Genomic DNA, 9,005 nt, shown 5'->3' on the forward strand with positions numbered 1-9,005 from the left:
GCTGGTATCCAGCACTGCTGCTGCGAACGAGCAGCAACGCCCATGCACAGGGAGGAAGAGGAGGGACCCAGGGAGAGGAAAAAAATCACCTCCCTCCACAGTGCAGGAAGCAGGGAGAGGCCATGTGCCAAAGGGTCCACGCACAAAAGGAAAGGTGTGGTGCTGCCTGGAGAATGATGGAGGTGGGGACAGGTGGTCTGGTAGGTGCCTCAACACAATCCATACAAGGTGCTCCTGCAGTCATGTGGCAGTTCTCAACCAGAAGCATCAAGTGCTGCGTCTTGCCCAAAAGCCAAGTGAGAGGTGATGTAGGATACTACCAGCAGGAAATTGTTCATGGTGAGCAAAAAGAAACATATTTGTCACCAGGAATGAGCGCCCATGCTTTCAGCAACAGCTCAGGTAGGAGACCAACATCTCAGCTGCAATGGAAAGGACAGCCATGCTCAGAATCTCCCAGGCCCTGACCTCTTGCCCTGATCCAGTGTCTTCTCAGGAACTCTTATTCAAATCCTTACTTTCAGTTACCTTACTCAAGCCCTTTGGTCCAGAGTCATTCATCCTTGACCAGCCCATTTCCCTCGCCTCATATTTTCAGTCCACTATAAAATTTAAGCAATTTAAAGCTATTACAGACCATGCTTGCCATCTCCCATCTCTCCAAACTGCAAAACTATCTATCTGTCTGTCTGTCTATCTATCTATCTATCTATCTATCTATCTCTCTATCTATCTATCTATCTCTCTATCTATATCTATCTATCTATCTATCTATCTATCTATCTATCTATCTATCTATCTATCTATCTATCCGTCCATCCATCCATCCATCCATCCATCCATCCATCCATCCATCCATCCATCCATCCATCTATCTACCTATCTCTGAAGGCTCTCATTTGTATGAACACAGTGTTTCTGATTTCAGTCCTGTATTTCAGGAGCAAATTCCCCAGCACTGCACAGGACTTCGGTAAATGCATCTCAAACAGGATTTATCTCAAGCCCCTAAAAAGCACATGTACACAAATTAATATTCATTACTAAATTAATATTCATGTTCTGCCTCTGTGGTGATTAATCTTCATAGACCTGGGTTTGGCACTGTCTACTTCCTTCATGCTGGGATCCTTTCTCCCCACCTGATTAATGTGTTGATATGAGGCTTCAGGTAAATGGCCAAACTTTAATTTATCTGTCCTTTAAACCAATTGTTCCTTCACAACTACAATTCTGTCTTTGTTATGAAAGTCTTGTGGTTTTCTGTGCTCTTGGGACATCACTGCTGGCTAAGCATTGCCTCCATGTACCATCACACCAAAGAACTTCCATGTGAATCTGAACTCTCATGTCCTGCTCCAGCATCTCTTCCCTTCCCATCTCTCATCTCTTCCCTTCCCATCCACCTACATGGCTTGTGATAGACAGTGATGGATTATTCATGGGAAAGGCAATGTGAAATTTTGAGCTGGCCTTTTTTCTCACTTTCTCTGCTAAAATGATAATTTGAAATATTTGTATAAAACCCAACCTATTTCCCCTGTGGGTTGTTGTTTTGTTTTGTTTTGTTTTGGTTTTTTTGTAGCAGAAATCACTTTGTATGTAAAATGTGGTTTTTGAAGCTAAGGTAAGGTTTTGCCAAGCTGTTTAAATGCAATCCAGCTGTCAGAAAACAAATTTCTCCCTTTTATAAAAATACAAATCCACCACCTCCTTTCCTCTTTCACCATCCCTCTCTGGGCAACATCTGGAAACAGTCTAATTAGTGGTCCTGAACATAACTCAGCAAAACCCTTTCTTGGCAGAGTGCTAGAGCTGGACCATAAACCAAAGGCCCTGTGATCTCCTGATTGTAGCCAGATCCTTGCTCATCCCACACATCCTGCTGCCTGGGCAGGGCTGAGAGAGCTGCCCAGCAGCCTCCTGCTCCCTGGAAAACATGGTGTCAGTGAGGCAGCAGCTCCTGCTGGTACAGGAGGGGGATGAGGAATTGCTTAGGAGGTGGTGGGGCTTTTTCATCACACCAGAGCCATCTGCAAACCAGTTGAAATCCCACCAGGGGTGAGGAGGTGATTTCCTTCCTGGCAAAATATCCTGCTCCAGGTGCAGCAGGGCAGCATGAGTGCTGAGAGGTGATCACATCTGGTATTTGTGCATCTGTGGCTTGGCTTGGCTCACAAGGGCTCCCCACAACCGGCAAAAGGGATATTTCCCTCCAGTTTTCCTTCCCTGTTGTACCTTGGATGGTAAGAATTTCACAGCAAGGACATTGTTGCAGGCTCCCACAGCAGGAAAATGTTTTAGTGATACAAAAATAGAATTTTTGCAAAAAGAATTCCTTTGGATCCTTGAAGATTCCCTGCATTAGAGGCAGACATGGGGTTTGAAGTGAATTTTCCAGAACAGAAGGGATTTATGCAGAAATCATGGAAAACAACTCGAGAGCTCCCAGTTGAAGGGAATATCCAGCAACTCTGGCTTTCAAAATGTAAATAGGAAACAGCCACAAAATCTTATCTGTATTTTGCAGCTAATGAAAACACTAGTCTCTCCTGGGAGCCAAGTCTTTGCTCTAATTTTAATGCATTTTCTTAGGTTTTCCATAGCTGTGACTAATTTGTGCTGTCAGGTGTGCCTTTTTTGAAGTTAAAAAGCATATCTGAAGTGCTACAACCTCCAGCCAGAATATTTAAATAAGTGAGTATCCACATCTCAGAGCCTGTCAAGCGAGGGGATGGCACTCAGCTGCCCTCATGCTCTGCTGAGCCATGGGTACAAGCAACCTCTGCTCCCACTGGAGCCTGTAGGGAATTCTTCCCAGGTGAAGTGCTGTGCTGGCCCCTGGCATTATGTGGGCTGTGCACAAGCAGCATTTGGACTGTCAAGCACAGAACACTCCAAATCCAGATCTCAGCAACCTCCTAGAATGTGTTTAAATAGCAATAATTGTGTATATTTAATTATAACTTCATTATACTATATAACTTCAAAAACTTCACCCACCTGCTTGCTGTGGCTGTTTTCATGTCACAGATTAAACCTGGCCCTGTTGATCACACCATGAAACCTCTATCCCCAGGCCCCAGAGCCTTTTAGCCAAGGGTCAAAGGCTTTAGGAGACCCTGGGGTTAGAACTTGGTGGAGTGGGGTGGGCTGGAATGGCACTGAACTGTTCCAGATTGCTGTTCAGCTGCTGCTTCCTCTGCTTCAGCAGAACCCTGTGCTCAGCTCTGCTCAGTGATGCAGGGGACAGAGAAGAGAGGGATGGAGGAACACACAAGCAGGCACCAGCTCCAGCTGGGCAGCTCACCCTGCATGGCAGGTGTGATATAGAGTGTGGACATACCTAATGGTGTCAGGGACAGATGAATAACAGGGCACCCTGAGTTCAGGAGAGCAGTCCAGGCCACCTGCTGCTACCCACAACCACCAGGCCATGGGGGCCAGGCTCTGCCAAGGCTGTGGAGGAAGTCTCTGAACTGTTGTTAGAAGTAAAGATGGTGTAGTAATGTAGTAAAATGTTTTTAATGCACTTCCTTCTGTGTGTAGTTTAGGATTCACAAGGCTGCTCCCACCAGTGGGACTATAAAGACCAAAGGAACTGTGGTCTATTACCCCAGTGAAACCAAGGAGAGTTTCAGTTGAGGTGCTCCGTGCCACCTAAAGCTGTACATTCAGAAATGGGAGAGTAGGCAGGGATTTGGACAAGAGCCAGAGATGAGATTGCACATGATTTACACTTAATGTCAGGCATGTGACTTGCTGCCTACAAGGGGAGGAGTTGTTTGCACATAACTGTGTCTGCATTGTCCCTGCAGCTGAGCAGAAACAAATGATTGTGCACTTGTCTGCAGACATTAACCCTGCAGAGCAGGGAGGCTTGTTCCACCAGAGCTGCATCTGCAACAGCCAGTATGAACTCCTGCAAAAGCACAAAAGGTGTGGATGTGTGGGATGCAATTAATATCATGACAGTGAATGTTTTTCTACTGGGAATGCAGCCAAAGGAGGCTTTTGTGTGTCTCCACAAAGTTGTCAGCCCTTCTTTCCATGCGTCCTCAACAGAACTTATTTTCTCTAAACAGGGAAATAAAAAGCAGATTTTGCTAAGTTACCTATCTATCCTTGCTTTTTGACATGGAGATCAGATAAAGATGTTGGTGCTTCCCAAGGAACACCATATGAAGCTGAGGAAAAAAAATCCATTCAGTGCTGGATTCCAGAGGAGAAGGTTTGGATATTCTGTGCTGCCCAAAAAAAAACCTGCACAGAGAGTGAAACAGTTGTTATTTTGTACCATCAGAGTATTTTCCTTCTGTCTAATGACAGCTGTGTCTTCCTGTCTTTCTCCAATGCTGGCTGGAGCTAAATTCCTTATTTTCTGATTGATTTTCCATGGAGACTTGCAGAACCACGGCACCTGATGGATTTTCCCATCCATCCTCTTCTTGCTAATAATATTTACATCTGTTTTCAGTCAAATAAGACAAAAGGGCAAAGTGCTGAACAAAAGTTCAAGCCACCTTTGTGATACAGGCAGAAAAACCAGGGTAGAAAAACAAAGCACCTGTAAGCATAGCTAGTAAAGTAAAGGCTGCAAACCCATGCATCATTAGAGAATCCAGGTGGGAAGGACATCTGGTAGGTGCTGCTATTACGGGAAAACCTTCACTTGGTGATTGTGCTTGGAAGTCAGTCAGTCAGGGCACAAGTCTTCAGGAAACCAGGATTCACTGGTGCTGGTGCTCAAAAATTACTTGTGCAGGTACATTACAGGTTTTGCAGGTTGCTATGAAGACTTCTCTTTGTAGCTGGTTTAGCAAAACTTGGTGCGCAGCTACATCACTGCTACTCAGAAAAGGCCATCAGTGTGTCCACACCCCATGCTGCAAATGCAGTCTGATTTTTGAAACAATTCATGTACTACTTAACAAAACATCCAAATTTACCTCTCTAATCAGAGGTTTGCAAAGCACTTTAATTCAAACCCACACGATGATCCAAACAGCACACAATGGTCACTCGCTTCCACACCCTTCACTAAAGATGCCTTCAGTGCTGCTGCTTCTCATACCTGTGATTGTAGCAAGTGGTGTTTGGCTCATACCTGTTGAACTCTAAACCATGGGACCAAAATTCATCTGTAGGTTGTCCAGGTGTTCATTGAGTGCTGCTTCTTTATGTGAGTACTGCACAGCTCTGCGATTCTGTTGCATCACACAGAAATTAAATTTCTATTGAAGTGTCAATTAATTAATCTTCCCTGTTCACATTTGTAGTAGTCTGGGAAATATGAGATGATGGGTTTCAGTTTCCAGGGAGGTGGCCAGTGTAGCTGAGGCTGTGGAAGTTGCTGTGATAAATCATGCACATAATATCTAAAAATTTGTGTATTATTGACTTCCTCACATAACAAAAATCCAACAAAAGTTTTGGCTTCTAAATAATTTTCTGAGATTTTGAATTCTGTATCAGCTTATGAATTGTCCTGCAGACTTGTGTGGGTGTAAATTGGTCACACTAGACAGAACTTGATTGAGGAAAATGGCAGAGAACAGGATTTTTTTCAATAGCTTCTCATATTTTCAAGCCTGTTTGGTAACTAGGCAATGGATAGAGAGATTCCAATCATTCTGCAGGTGACCTGGCATACTTTTCAAAAAGTCATTTGGGATATTTGAGCTTTGAAATGATGAATATCACTGCAGTGCAAAATCCCCCAAGGGGGAACATTCCAAGCTTTGAAAAAGCAGGTACCGAAAACAATCAAATGACAAACGTCATCAGCTTTTCAGAAAACAGGAGGAAAAACTTGTATATTAACCCACAGCAATTAATAATCTCAGCCAAGCCATGTTTGCCACCACTCCAGAGCGCTGTAATAAGTGGATGATGAAAATGAAACTGGCTCTTTAGCTGAGGTGACATCCTGAAAAGAGTTATGGCTACAAACCCCTCCAGAACCAGAAATGCCTACAACCCTCTTTAAAAAATATTGCCTAAAGTTTTTGTGTTAAGATTCAGCAGAACCACTTCTCCTCCCTCCAGCTCTGCCACTACTGGCTGTCTGTGCTGGGTGTGATGGGATGGCACTGGGACAGCGAGGAATGCCAGACTGGAAGTAGAGCATAAGCTCTAGACTTTAACTGGTTGGGCTCAGTGATCTTGGAGGTCTTTTCCAATCTAAACGATGCTCTGATTCTCTGATTCTATTTCCCTGACCTAAATGATAAAATTTGCCAGATCTCTTACAGACGGGAGATGGTCTGAATACGGCTCCTAGTGGTTAAAGACGCCCATGACATGTTTTATATGAGCTCGGCTCATATTTATGAGCTCTTGGGAAATTGGATGAGTAACTCTTCCCTTTCCTTAGAATTACCCATTGTAATATTTTTTTTTCCCTCTTTTTTTTTTTTTTTTTTTTAATTTGATTTTCATCCTTTCTAGAATGCCTGGACTTCCTCTGTAATGAGAAGGATGACAGCTGTGAGAGAAAGGATGCAAACACAGCACGATGAATAGTGCCCTGATTCCCAGCTTTCACAGGATATTTTAAGCAACTCGTTTTGCCTTTCCCTATCTGTCTTCCCCATTTGTTCACTGCTGTGCATGTTGCATTTTGGAATTTCTGTCACAGAAAATGATCCCATTGTGACTGAAGCAATAAAAATCTGAAATGAAAAGCTAATCCTGCCCCAAATTGCTTTTGAGGTGTAAGACATGAAACAACAGATGGGTACAGTCACGGAGGGGAATTTAAGGCAACGCTGAAGCAATCCTGATGAGTGTGATAGGCACCCAGCACTGGGTATGAGCTGTTGCCAAGGCTTCTCTATTGTTGCAAAAGAAATTTTAATGAAGGATTTGAGAAAAGCTAATGAGAGAGCTCTGTAAATATTTTTGTAAGCCCAAAGCATGAGAGAAAGCGTGAAATTGATTGTTTGAACATCTAACAGTAACTAATTTGTGTAGTAAGTATGATACCCATGAATTCATAATGGAGGTTATGAAGGTTAATTCATGACCATGTCTAAGTTGTTTAAATACCATTGAAGAGTATTGTTAAATGAATCAGGCCAGGGAGAAGTCTTGGAATAATTTTTTTAAAAAGGCAGAATGATTTTAGCCAGGCAACGAGTGCAGAAATTGGAAACTGCTAGGCCATAACCTTTTGATATCAGCAAAGGAAATCATTAAGATGAAAATTGCCAAAGGGATTTTTTAGCAATTGCAGTCTCTGCTGTATCAGATTGGGTTTTATTTTCATTTTCAGTGGCTAAAATACTGATGGCTGCTCTGACTTCAGTACAGTATGTGTTGATTTCAAGAAATAAAAGACATCTCACTGGGGGCGACAGAACTATTTATGTGTGTTGGCATGGAAGAACAAAAATACATGGCAAGCCTTAGAGCCAGCACTTTCCTGTCAATGCAGTAAGCCCATCTCAGCACGAGTGAGGAACTGTAATGAAGGAAGCACCATAGCTAAACCCACATAAAATTTGGGTTTGAAACTATTATTTGGAACAGAAAATAACTGTCAAAGAACTTGGACTTTTAATCTCATAAAACTCCTCAGAGGCAATTCCTGACATGGCCCACTGACCCTGAACACTCTTCATCTGCTGTAGCGAAGACAACTGGGAGCACCACTCTGAAAAAGGCTTTGTAAGAAAGTTATTTGTGACATGTAACAGCATCTTGAATACATTTCCCAGAAAACAGACCCTCCGGGTTTTGCATACTTTTGAATTTCTGCAAAGATTTGTCTACTACTATTCCTTAAACTTATGAGATTTTCTCTATCCTGGTTTAAAGAGTTGAATTTGAGGTTGTCAAATCCTATCTCTTTCAAAAAGCCTTTAGAAAAATCTTTCTAATGTGATTTGTGCAAGATAATTCAGGCCTGAGCAAGTGTGACCCCTCTGTGCCCTATTCCTGCCTAGACAGAAGCAGTTGCCTGCAGCTGTGTCCATCTTGCCCTCAAAAGATTGTTAAAGTGCCACTTGACACACTAAATGTATTTGAATGAATATTTTCTGTCATTACCAATTGAAATGACTCCTGTCTTTTCCTCCTGACCTTCAGAGCTGCAGCCCACAGAAGAACAGCATTCTTCCTCTTCCAGACAATTATGTGTCTGATCACCCGACACCAAGAGGGAAGTTTATGACATGGGGAGTATTTCCCTGTCCTTGAAGGGAGGTGCTGGGTTAGATGATCTGTGCAGGCTGATGTTAAATTAATTTAACAAGTCCTGAGCTCTGGTTTCAAGCAAGCTCAGACAGGAGCTCACTCTGTGGCTGTGGACACATATGCTGGGGTACTTTATCAAGTATTTTTTTTTAAAGTCTCCATGAAAGTTGAAACAGGATTGCTGAGCCTCAGGAAAAATTAAATAAGTAGTTTTCCAGGGGTATCTAAGACCAGGCCTACCAAGAGTTAAGTGGCTGTAGACAGAAGGACCTGGGATTTTCTCAGCTGGAAGACACTGCACATAAAAAGGAAGATAAAAGGAGTACTTTGTGGTGGGGGAAACCCCTCAGTTACAGGAAACAGTTCATTCCCAGTAGATCCTTCGGAGAAAACAGGACTTTGATTTCACACACTGGCAGGAACAATAATTGTAGGTTTTTCTCCTCTGTTATCAGCAGCAGAAGAGAAGGGATAGGAAGTCCACAGTTCAACTGCATTTTATCTGATTTCTGTTTTTTAGAGAAAGGGTAAATAATTTTCCCTGAAGTTTCTTCAGAGATGTCCTCAGCTGCCAAGAAGCCACATGGCCATACATATCTAATTTATATTGGCTGAAATCACAGCCACAGAGGCAGCCTTTCTGAAAATTTCTATTAAGCTACTCCAAACTTCATATATAAAAACAGAGTCAAATCAGTAGGTACTTTTGAAATTCCTTGCCTCCATTTAGGATGTGTTTACAAAGAAAGAATAGAAGAAGAAAGTACACTCTCATCTGTACCTGAAAGATCTCCTTGTTTATTAAA

Source organism: Zonotrichia albicollis, chromosome 1 (assembly GCF_047830755.1).
Source record: "Zonotrichia albicollis isolate bZonAlb1 chromosome 1, bZonAlb1.hap1, whole genome shotgun sequence".
NCBI lineage: Eukaryota > Metazoa > Chordata > Aves > Passeriformes > Passerellidae > Zonotrichia > Zonotrichia albicollis.